This window comes from Lolium rigidum, chromosome 3, assembly GCF_022539505.1.
Source record: "Lolium rigidum isolate FL_2022 chromosome 3, APGP_CSIRO_Lrig_0.1, whole genome shotgun sequence".
NCBI lineage: Eukaryota > Viridiplantae > Streptophyta > Magnoliopsida > Poales > Poaceae > Lolium > Lolium rigidum.
In genome coordinates, this window is record NC_061510.1 from 150,779,177 (window position 1) to 150,791,641 (window position 12,465).

The window sequence follows — 12,465 nt, forward strand, 5'->3', positions numbered from 1 at the left end:
TTCATTTTGAATCAAGCACCAGTATTGAATTTCAAATAATTCCACTAAGAATAAAATCGACAACTTATCAGGTCACCTCTAGTGAAACTATATTTTTATTCCATCACATCTTATGTGCTTTACTTGGAGCGTCTGTATTTTTTTATTTTTGTTTGTGTTTGAATAAAATCGGATCCTAGCATTCTTTGTGTGGGAGAGAGACACGCTCCGCTCGTTCATATGAACACTGGTGTTCTTAGCTTTACTTTTAATGTTCATGGCGAAGGTTGAAACTGCTTCGTTCATTGTTATTTGGTTGGAAACAGAAAATGCTTCATGTGGTAATTGGTATATTGTCTTGAATAATTTGATACTTGGCAATTGTTGCGCTCAAATAGATCATGTTTAAGCTCTTGCATCATGTACTTTGCACCTATTAATGAAGAACTACCATAGAGCTTGTTGAAATTTGGTTTGCATGATTGGTCTCTCTAAAGTCTAGATATTTTCTGGTGAAGTGTTTGAACAACAAGGAAGACAGTGTAGAGTCTTATAATGCTTGCAATATGTTCTTATGTAAGTTTTGTTGTACCGGTTCATACTTGTGTTTGCTTCAAACAACCTTGCTAGCCAAAGCCTTGTACCGAGAGGGAATTCTTCTCGTGCATCCAAATCCTTGAGCCAAAACCTATGCCATTTGTGTCCACCATACCTACCTACTATGTGGTATTTCTCTCGCCATTCCAAAGTAAATTACTTGAGTGCTACCTTTAAAATTTCATTCCTTGTCTTTGCAATACATAGCTCATGGGAAAATAGCCTTAAAAACTATTGTGGTAAAGAATATGTAGCTTATGTATCTTATTTCTTATAAGTTGCTTGTTGAGCGGTAACCATGTTTCTGGGGACGCCATCAACTATTACACCTTTGTTGAATATCATGTGAGTTGCTATGCATGTTCGTCTTGTCTAAAGTAAGGGTGATTTATCATGATCAAATGGTTTGAGTATGCATATTGTTAGAGAAGAACATTGGGCCGCTAACCAAAGCCATGAATCATGGTGGAAGTTTCAGTTTGGACATTAATCCTCAATCTCTTATGAGAATATTATCTGTTGTTGAATGCTTATGCATTAAAGAGGAGTCCATTATCTGTTTTCTATGTTGTCCCGGTATGGATGTCCTTAGTTGAGATCTATCAAAAACGAGAAATCAAATGCGATCTATCTCCTTGGACCGTTGTACAGGCGGCATAGAGGTACCCCTTTGTGACACTTGGTTGAAACATATGTTATGCAATGATAATCCATGTAAATCCAAGCTAATTAGGACAAGGTGCGAGCACTATTGGTATTCTATGCATGAGGATTGCAACTTATAGGATGTCTTATGCATAACACATATGAATTATTACTACCATTGACAAAATTGTTTCCATGTTTTCAAAATAAAAGCTCAAGCACAAAAATAGTAATCCATGCTTCCCTCTGCGAAGGGCCTTTCTTTTACTTTATGTTGAGTCAGTTTACCTACTTCCTTCTATCTTAGAAGCAAACACTTGTGTCAACTGTGTGCATTGATTCCTACATACTTGCTTATTTGCATTCATCATATTACTTTGTGTTGACAATTATCCATGAGATATACATGTTGAAGTTGAAAGCAACTCGCTGAAACTTATATCTTCCTTTGTGTTGCTTCAAAACTTTCTACTAAGAATTTATTGCTTTATGAGTTAACTCCTATGCAAGACTTATTGATGCTTGTCTTGAAAGTACTATTCATGAAAAGTCTTTGCTATATGATTCAGCTTGTTTAATCATTGTCTTTACCATTGCTTCGAATCACTTCATTCATCTCATATGCTTTACAATAGTATTGATCAAGATTATGATAGCATGTCACTTCAGAAATTATCCTTGTTATCGTTTACCTACTCGAGGGCGAACTAAGCTTGGGGAAGCTTGATACGTCTCAAACGTATCTATAATTTCTTATGTTCCATGCTAGTTTTATGACAATACTCACATGTTTTATATACACTTTACATCATTATTATGCATTTTCCGACACTAACCCATTAACGAGATGCCGAAGCGCCAGTTCCTGTTTTGTGTTGTTTTTGGTTTCAGAAATCCTACATAGGAAATATTCTCGGAATTGAACGAAACGAACGCCCAGGGTCTTATTTTTCCACGGAGCTTCCAGAAGACCGAAGAGGATACGAAGTGGGGCCCCCTAACCATAGGGCGGCGCGGCCAGCATGGGGCCCGCGCCGGCCTATGGTGTGGGGCCCCCGTGCCTCCTCCGACTCTGCTCTTCCGCCTACTTAAACTCTCTGTCGCGAAAACCCTATTACCGAGAGCCACGATACGGAAAAAGTTCCAGAGACGCCGCCGCCGCCAATCCCATCTCGGGGGATTCAGGAGATCGCCTCCGGCACCCCGCCGGAGAGGGGAATCATCACCCGGAGGACTCTACATCACCATGATCGCCTCCGGACTGATGTGTGAGTAGTTCATCCTTGGACTATGGGTCCATAGCAGTAGCTAGATGGTTGTCTTCTCCTCTTGTGCTATCATGTTTAGATCTTGTGAGCTGCTTATCATGGGATCCGATGAATATGGAATACTATGTCAAGTTGATTATCAATCTATCATATAGGTGTTGTTTATGATCTTGCATGCTCTCCGTTTCTAGTAGAGGCTCTGGCCAAGTTGATACTTGTGACTCCAAGAGGGAGTATTTATGCTCGATAGTGGGTTCATGCCTCCATTGAATCTGGGACAGTGACAGAAAGTTCTAAGGTTGTGGATGTGTTGTTGCCACTAGGGATAAAACATCAATGCTTTGTCTAAGGATGATTGTGTTGATTACATTACGCACCATACTTAATGCAATTGTCTGTTGTTTGCAACTTAATACTGGAAGGGGTGCGGATGCTAACCCGAAGGTGGACTTTTTAGGCATAGATGCATGCTAGATAGAGGTCTATGTACTTTGTCGTAATGCCCTAAGTAAATCTCATATTAGTCATCATGATATGTATGTGCATTGTTATGCCCTCTCTATTTGTCAATTGCCCAACTGTAATTTGTTCACCCAACATGCTATTTATTATTGGAGAGACACCACTAGTGAACCGTGGACCCCGGTCTATTTTTTTACATCTGAAATACAATCAACTGCAATCTCTGTTCTCTGTTGTTCTTCACAAGCAAACATCATTTTCCACATCATACGTTTAATCCTTCGTTTACAGCAAGCCGGTGAGATTGACAACCTCACTGTTAAGTTGGGGCAAAGTATTGTGATTGTGTTGTGCAGGTTCCACGTTGGCGCCGGAATCCCTGGTGTTGCGCCGCACTACACTCCTCCGCCAACAACCTTCACGTGGCCTTCATCTCCTACTGGTTCGATAAACCTTGGTTTCTTACTGAGGGAAAACTTGCTGCTATACGCATCACACCTTCCTCTTGGGGTTCCCAACGGGCGTGTGCTTTACGCGTCAACAGCCACCGGCACGGTTGATCCATTGCGGATTCCATGGTGTATCTATCTTCATTTTGCCATGATTTATTTTCAACCCATTATTTCTTAGGACCCGCCCACGGTTGCGATCCGGTTTTCTGTCTCTGGCTTCCGCTGGCGCCGGAATGATCCTGCACCGCGGCCACATGCTGCGGACCATACCTTCGATCTGGAAAATCTTCTCTCCTTTTGTTGTGCCGGTTATCCCGGTACTGATCTTGGCGTGGCTGGCTCGTTTGTGCCGGTTCAGCTTGAACTGCCAGTTGCATTGGGTCTCCCAATGCGTAGCTATCTGCCACACGTATCATCTCTGCCAGAGTCGTTGGCATGTTTCTCTGCAGCTTTTGCCACAGCGGTGAACATTTTCTGCACCCATTGCAAAACCAAGCAATGGCATGTGCCTCGCATCCTGGTCTGGCAGGAGTCTTTCTCCAACACGCTCACCCAATGGGTTCCGGTAAGCTCCGACCCTTTCCATTCCAGAATCAGCTTCATCGTAACAGCCCGGTACCGCGGCTCTTGCCTGCCGGTACCTTGGTGGTGGCATTTCATCTTCAGCATACGCTGCCCTTGCAGCTCGATAATTTTGCCCGGTTTCACCTCTACCGGCATAAGCGTTTCCGGCATAGCCTTTTCCGGCATAGCCACGAGCTGCCCCTTGGCTTTTTCTGCCGGCATCATGTTGCCCGGCCTGTAGTTTTCCGGCAAGTACCGGATCATACACAGTCATTTGCTGCGCATTTGCCTCTTTTTCTCTTCTTCTGTCCGGATGGGGGCACGATGCCTGCCCATGGGACTTGCTTCCGGCATTTCTTGTCGAACGCACCGACTTGGATGCCGCAGCTGCTTGGTTTGCCCTAGCAAGCTCAGCATTTTGCTCCTGTATCATTTCTAGCAATTGTCTAACTCGATCTTGCTGTTTTGCTAGAGCATCGCCGGTAAGCGAATCACACATATCTACCGCAGCCTTAGCAGCTTTTATTGTTTTGTCTGGGTTGTTGTACTTAGGTTTCTCTACGATGCTCAAGGATGTTGAGGTACTTTTTCCAGCAAGAACTTCCCGGCGCAGACCCTGATCTAGATTGCGAGCTCTAAGCCGGTTTTCCGGCACTCTAGCAGGCTGAGCGCTAACATAAGCAAAACCATGGGCAGCGTTATACTCACGTAGGGTTAGTTTCAGCTTGCACTGTGCCCGGATGATGTCCGCACCTCCGGAGAGCAGCTTCTTTCGCTGCGCCTCCAGCTCCGCCTGAGCCGCTGCTGGATCGATGTTTTGCGCGATGGGTGTCGCCAGCACGCTCATGGCCGCTTGGAGAGGAGTCTAAGGTGGCGCTGCAGACGCACCCGCAACCACTTGGTCACGCTCGGTCGGCGGCTTGGCCGTGCGCGCGGACTTCGTATGTCCAGCGCCTTCCGCCGCTGCCTCCTTGCCGGCGTCAGCCTGCCAACCACCAGCACCTCCACGCTGCCGGCAGCGCAGCCGTTGCGCAGCCCACGAGCAGATCTTGGCGGGTCCGGCGCCACCAGCACTGGCGAGGGGTACTGGCGCACAGGGACGGTGCCGAGGTAGACGCGGTGGCTGCCGAACTCGATGATGCAGCCATTCTTGGGAAACTTACCGCCGTTGGAGAAGCAGCTAGCGTTGTCGTTGATGAAGTCCAGCGAGCCAAGGCGGTAGACGAGGCCGCTGACCACGCGCTCGCCGGAGATGGTGAGGAGGCCCGCCCGAATATGAACTCCAGCAAGCGCAGCTGCTGGCCCCACGGTAGGCGCCAACTGTCATCATGGTGAACAGACAGATGCCATGGGATGGCTTGAGTTGGGGCCGAATGTGCGCTAGAGGATTCGGGGGAGGGTTTTGGTAACACAGGAATGGATTCCGGATGGATTACCGGTATCCTATTGATGAACTTGGCCTTGGCCAGAGGTTGAAGAAGAACAACACAAGCACTACCTCTAGCTAGGGATCTCTCTATTGCATGATCAATTTAGGTTACAGGCTATCAGTTACCCGCGCAAGGGTGTGCTCCCTCTCCTTATATAGGGGAGAGGGTGGCTTACAAGGGAAGAAACCCTAATGGCATCTTTGACCAGAAAACTACTTTACAAAGCCTCTTTGGCAGCCGGTGACGCCGGTAGACCTTTAATCAGGAGTGCTGACATCCTCCGGTACCTTTTACGTCATCTTCTGCTTTGGCCTCAGAGCTTCGATTAAAGCAGAAGTGCTTCGCTCATCCTTGTCCTCTAGCTCTTGAGAGAATCTTTGACTAGCTTGCCGACGTGCTACAGTGTAGCCCGTGCCGGTACTCCGGCAGCTTCTTAACCTATTCCGGTATACCCCTTCTGGGATATCGGCATAGTTTCTCCTTAGCACAAACTCAACTTCCTTATCCGGAAAAACCTTTAAACCGGTACCTCAACCAGCCTAAACCAGGCAACTTCGGCATGCCTTTGGCATACCGGGGGTCATCCCCCCAACAGGTGAAGAAACCAAATGCCCGTGGAATGTAGCTATCCTTCGCCCTTTCTATTCCTAAGGATGTGATGTAAGAAGTTCCTGTACCTTTTCAATATTTGCTATGAATGAAATGCTGGTATACCGAATGAGTCTCGGGGACTGCCTTTGCCGAAATTGCATGTTATATGTTTATTTTTTTTGTATGTCGGTTGGCTTATTTGAAAAGTTTTGTTTTCCATCTTAGTAGTGTGTTTAACCCGAAGGTGAGTCTTCGACTTAGCTGTTGTCTGCCACCCGGCTTCATGGCAAGCAAGAGAAGCCAGAGGAACTTGAACACATGAAAAATGAATAAGGAAAAAAAAAAGCGATCCGGAATAAAATTTAACTAACCCCGGTTATACCGGTTTTTTGCAAAATTTTCAGGTTACTCGAAGTTTTTTCTCTAAGTTCAAAAACTTGTTTGCTTGGCAAAAGGGCTTTGGAACTCATACGTCAAAACACCCAAAAGAGGTAGACAGAGCCAAAGTCAAAGAACTGAGCAAACACCAAATTGAACTCGGGGACTGAACCCGGAGTACTTAATATATAAGTTCTCAAATGACATAACCTAAAAGGTAGAATCAAACCAAAAGGACTTAAGTTATATTACATCACCAACCTGGTATACCGGGCTTTTAACGAATCAATTGTTTTGAGACAAACAGATAGCAGTTTTTCAAGCCGCACCGGCTTCAGGGACATCAGATGGAGAACTTCCGGGAGCTTGGCTTGAGGAAGCCGGTTCTTCATCAACATTTTCTTTCTCGGCGGCTTCTTCTGCGTCCTCCTCCTCGTCACCGCTTTCTTCATCTTCCAGTTATGCTGGAGCCGAAATAAATTTACTCATGGGAGCATAGTGATCAATCTGGTAAGCCCGGCGTTGGCGCTGCCGCTTGGCTGTGAGTACCGGATCAGTGTCGATAGGGGCACCGTTGCGAAGGGTGGCTAGTGCGTCAAGGTCGAGTCCCTTGTAACAAGAGCAGGCAAACCAGAGCGCGGTATCTGCACCGGAGCGTGCGGCAGAACGCCGCCACTCAGTAAGCCGGGCACTGCTCTCCATCAGCCGGGAAGCAATGACTTCGACGTGGTTGGGGGTCTTCTCGGCAGGCCATAGGTTTGAAAATACACGGATCAGAGCATCCAGGAGCTTGCCAAGTTTCACCACGTAGGAGACGCGAGCAGATAGAGACATAATATACTCTTCAGTTGTCCATGCAGCGGCATCAGAGGCCGGATCTCCGTGCCGGGCCTTTGCGACCTCCTCAATGGCTCGTGATTGAGACTCCGGGAAAGTGACTACGGAAAATAACAAGGGAAAACGGTATAAGAACAAACCGGCATAGAAAGGAATCTTACATGAAAAGCTGAAAAAACTTACTCCGAATTTGTCGTGGTATCGTCACGGAATATGCCATAGGGTGGCTCAAGTTAGGTGGCCCCTGCTATGGTCTACGGCGGTATCCGGATGCGGGTATGGGCACGAGCGACACGACGACGTACCCAGGTTCGGGGCCCTCGTATGGAGGTAACACCCCTTCTCCTGCTCTAGAGTGTATAAGAGATATCACGGTAAAATGGTGCTCCTTGAGCTGTATCCGGCTGCGAGGGGAGGTTAGAGGTAGACGAAGGTCTCTCTCCCCGAACGGTTCTAAGTGTAAGAATGAGAAGTGATCGATCGTTCCCCGCGAAGGAGGGGGTTGCCACCTTATATAGACGCTGGTAGTTTACAGAGAAGTCCCAATGACCTACGGCCGGCTCCGACGGCTCCGGCTTTATCGCTCCTTCCCGAGCCGCCTACGTCAGCGACCATTGAGGCATGTCCGTCCTTCCTGCTGAGGTCAGCAGCGACAAGACGTGCCAGGCGACGTGGGGGAGATGTCTCTATCGGCATCGGTAGCATGTAGCGTACGGCGCAGCCTAGGCCACGACGGCCTGTCCGACGCGGGGCACTGTTGCTCTACAGTGCCCCTTACTTTACGGGAGATGAGATCAGCGTGGACTTCTGCACCCGGATCACCTTTCCGGTTCCTTCTCCTGCAAGGCTCGCCAGCCTCGAGCCGGTCAGGGGAGAGACAAACCAAGCCGGACATGGCACGTAGAAGCTGGCCCAGTCACAGCGCAGACGGTCGTAGCCAGGACAGCGTAGGTCTGGGGTTAGCCAACTCGCAAGGCAGCCGGCTGATCCTGAGCCGGCCATTGCCGCGGGCCAGCCGGCCTCGAGCCAAATGTTCCTAGTCCTTTGCCATACCCGGGGTCTTTGACAAGGTATCAACTTGTCAATGCCTACGAGTTGTAGACTAGGGTTTCGTTGGATGTAGAGGGCAAGTAGATCTCGAAGGTTTCAGCCGAAAAGTACTCGACGATATGAAAACTAGGGTTTCTGAAACAATGATTTGATGCTTTCTTTATCCCTCGACTCCCCCTTATATAGGAGGCGGAGCCGAGGGATTCATAATACACAAGTTACAGAGTCCGGGAGGGTTTCTAACTCATCCCGCAAGATTACAAGTATTGCTTCCTAATACAACTCTAGCTTCCCTTAATAATTTGGGCTTCCGATTCTTCTTATCCTTCGGGTCGTGGGCCTTCAGTAAACCCCGGGTACCACCTTCGGCAGGCCCATTGGGGATGTCTATGTCAGTAGCCCCCGAGATTTTGCTTGAATCTTAGAGTCAAGGAAAATCTCCAACTTTATATCCGTTCAATAGCTCTGCACTTCATCACATATCTTTGGATATGAAATTATATATTGTACAGGGATAATGGTAGTTGGGGCTAGTTCATCTGACGGATCAGGTACTAGTTAACTGCTCTAGTGGGAATCCACAAAAACCTACTTCAAGATCACGTCCCTGGACATGATCTCGGGATACTGGTGTAAACTTCGACAGGTGCCGCTTAAGGTCTTACCATTCTGTCGAGTCCCAGTCATATTTTATCGGGTACCTAACGCGTCCGTTAGGATTTTTCTTCGTATCTGTTGATACGGAAAAAAGTAGCAAACCGACGTCAGAGTTGGCGCCACGCCGCTCAGAACGGATCTGGGGTCTTACCTTCGCAAAGTTTTGCGGCATTCAGAGATTATTCGCTACTTTGGCGCTCTGAGAATATATTGTCGAGTGCTTTTTCGGCTGTTGGAATGGCACATTTTATTGAGTCAACGTATGACTTATTTTGCCTTCCCGATGGGAAGTATATGTAGAGTTATTTGTATAACTCGAAATATGCTCACTTCTTCTTTTTTCTTCTCTTTCTTTCTCTCCCTTTTTTTTATAATTTCATCGGGCACGCGAACAGCGTTCCCGATGGGAGTAGCCCCCGAGGCTACAGCCAAGGACTAGTGCTTGGTTGTAGGCTCAACACTTTAATGCCTCATGTCACTATATTTTCATTCTTTCTCGAACTTTTCATATCTATCGGGTGCGCGACCAGCGCTCCCGATGTGAGTAGCCCCCGAGGCTATGAACAAATGCTTGTATTTGATCATAGGCTCTCGCCATTTCTATTTTGTCATAGTCGAATTTTTCTCTTTTCCAAAGTAGCCCCCGAGCATTTGAGCGAAAACTTGTATTTGATCAAAGGCTCTCAAAATATTCAATAATCTTCTGCTGTCGCCGTTCTTATGAAGCTTCATAGCCGAGATTTTCTTTTGCCAAGGTGACATCATTGCTGACGATAGCCACGATCAATGTATCGGGAAGACGCTGGCAATACTCTCTCTTTGTCATGCGGGCCCAGAACCCTTAGCAATTTGACACGTCGTGCAAGTGGGGGATACACGTCCTCCACTTTTCCTTGCGCACGTACTGTAGCTCCTGTGCTTTCTCGTCTGAATGAAATTACTTTTTACCCCTTGTCCACGTGTTCACCATCTATCCCGCAATCTCTTCATCCAACGGTGCGTCGATTCACCGCACCTCTATTTAAGGTCATCGTCTTCCTCCTTGCAAACTTTCACTCGCGCCGCACCTCTGCTTCTCCTTTGCAAAATCCTCCCCTGCTCCTATTGCCTCTTGCGCTCAACCACGCTCGCACCTTTCTCCTCTACTCTATTTGATGCCACCACGCGCGCGGCTCACCAGGCATAGCACTCCGGAATCCAAGATGGCCGCCGAAGATCTGGAGTGGGAGAGATCCAAGATCTCCAACCAAGATATGGACCTGCTGAAGAAGCTGGGGTTCACCAAGAAGGAGAACGCGCTGCGCTTCCCCAAAGAGGAGAGCTATCCATCACCTCCAATGGAGTACCGGGTCAGTTTCGTTTACCATCTCATCCGCGGTCTTTCTCCCCCTATCCACGAGTTTCTTCGAGGTCTTCTTTTTGTCTATGGGCTTCAGCTGCATCAGCTGACGCCCAATTCTATCCTGCACGTGTCGATTTTTATCACATTGTGTGAATGCTTCCTCGGAGTCCAACCCAATTGGGCTTTGTGGAAGCGCATCTTCTGCCTCCGCCGTAATGGCTCCCACGGCATCGCCTATAACATCGGCGGCGTTGTTATCTGTGTTCGTTCTGACGTCGAGTACTTCGACGTCAAATTCCCCGACTCCGTCCAAGGGTGGCGCAAGAGATGGCTCTATGTGCACGAAGAGAGCTCCGATTCAGTGGAGTACAACATTGCCCCTTTTGATGGAAGAGCCAAGATTCTTCGCCGCCGATCCTGGGACGCTGAAGCTACCGAAGAAGAGAAATCGGCGACAGAGGCGCTGATGACTCGCATCCATGAGCTCCAGAACACCCGTGGCACGGAATTGTCAGGTATCCAAATCACAGCCTACTTCCTTAGGATTAGAGTGCAGCCTCTGCAAGCTCGCAAAAATCCCCTTTGGATGTATGCTGGTGATGAAGATGTCGAGAGGCTCTCCAAGGACCTTCCTGTGAAGGACTTGGAGAAGCTGATCCGCAGAATTTCAAAGCTTAGCAAGAAGGATACTATTCCATCTTCTTGCCGCGTTAAGCCATAGAGTAGCACCAATCCCCTTCCCGAGGTAATTTTTCCTCTTTGACTACTATATTGTCTTCTCGAGTTTTTGGTATCTGTCGACTACTATTTTGCTAGCGTCTTTGTGCATAATTTTTTTTCAATACTCTTTGTTTTTCGCAGAACCACCCTGTTCTGGCTTCTCTTCCTCCTCTTCCTGAAGGTGGAGAAGTCGAAGAACGTACCGTTGTCGATGATGACAACCCAGGTACTTCTCGCCCTGAGAGTGAAGTTGCGGGTTCTCAAAAATCCGCGGCTTCCTCTGAAAAAGAAGCCGAGTCTGAGGCCACTGCCTCGACACACTCCCTTCCTTCCGATGTTTCTCCAAGGAACAAGAGGAGAAGGGACGAAGGTGTCGATTCTGGCACCTCCAAAGCCGACGCACCTCTTGCCGAAGAAGTTGATCCTTCTAAAAAGAAGACAACTTTCAATCCTTACGAGGATGCCCTTGTCAGCTCGTAAGTTCTCTATTGCTCGTTGTTGTTTGCTCTCGATGTTTTTGTCTTTATTGATTCTTATATTGTTGCCTTGTGCTATAGGGACGACGAGGATGAAGATTATCCTATTGACGCGACTGCTCGAACGAGTACGTCGCGTACTTTAGTTGTCTCTGAAGCTCAGCCTGATGGAGATGAAACCTCACCTCCTCAGCAAAATATCGAGCATCCTACTCCACCTGCAAGCCCCCGTGCCCCTTCACCAAAGAGGGCAAGGATCGAGCCAGCCAAGGAGCCTGCCGTACTACTTGGCAGTTCCACGACTCCTTCCTTGGATGATGTAAGTTGTTCACTTCTTCTCTTCTGTGCTGAATTTTTTAATGCTGTCAACTCTTTTTTATTTTTCACTTCTCTTTTTCTTTTTGCTGTCGAACTTTTTATCTTATTGTTGCTTTCTTTCACTATCTTTCTTTGTCAGCCTTTGATGAAGGAATTCATCCGTCTCGGTACCCAACTCATCGGGTATCGTGACCATGCTAAAAAAGCCGAAGGTACTATCTTGCTACTTCTTCTGGTGCATACCCTTTCCATCATTTTCGTATCACGACTTTGATTGTTGTCGACTATTTTGTCAGAAAATCTCGTAGAGGCCAACAAGCGTGCTGATTCTCTTGCTCGTAAACTGGAGCAAAGTGAAAAGGCTCGCAAGAAAGCTGAAGCAGATGCTGCCGCTGTTGAAGATCTTCGAAAGAGACTTCATGACGCGGAAACTTCACTGAGTGAGAACGTGGCTCAGCAGGCTGCTAGCGAAAAAGAGATCCTTACTCGCCTGGAGTCGCAGAATCGACGTTTTGTTAGTAAGTACTTGGATCCTTGCTATTTCTTCGGGTCCTCACCTTTGTCCTTGCTTGCTTTTTCTTGACACACTTCTTGTTACTCATTTAGGGAGGACGCAACAGGATTATGAGCTAGATAATCTTGAAGGTGATTGCCTTCTCGACACGCTGTCTCTCCTTGAAATCCATGGGGATGAGGCAC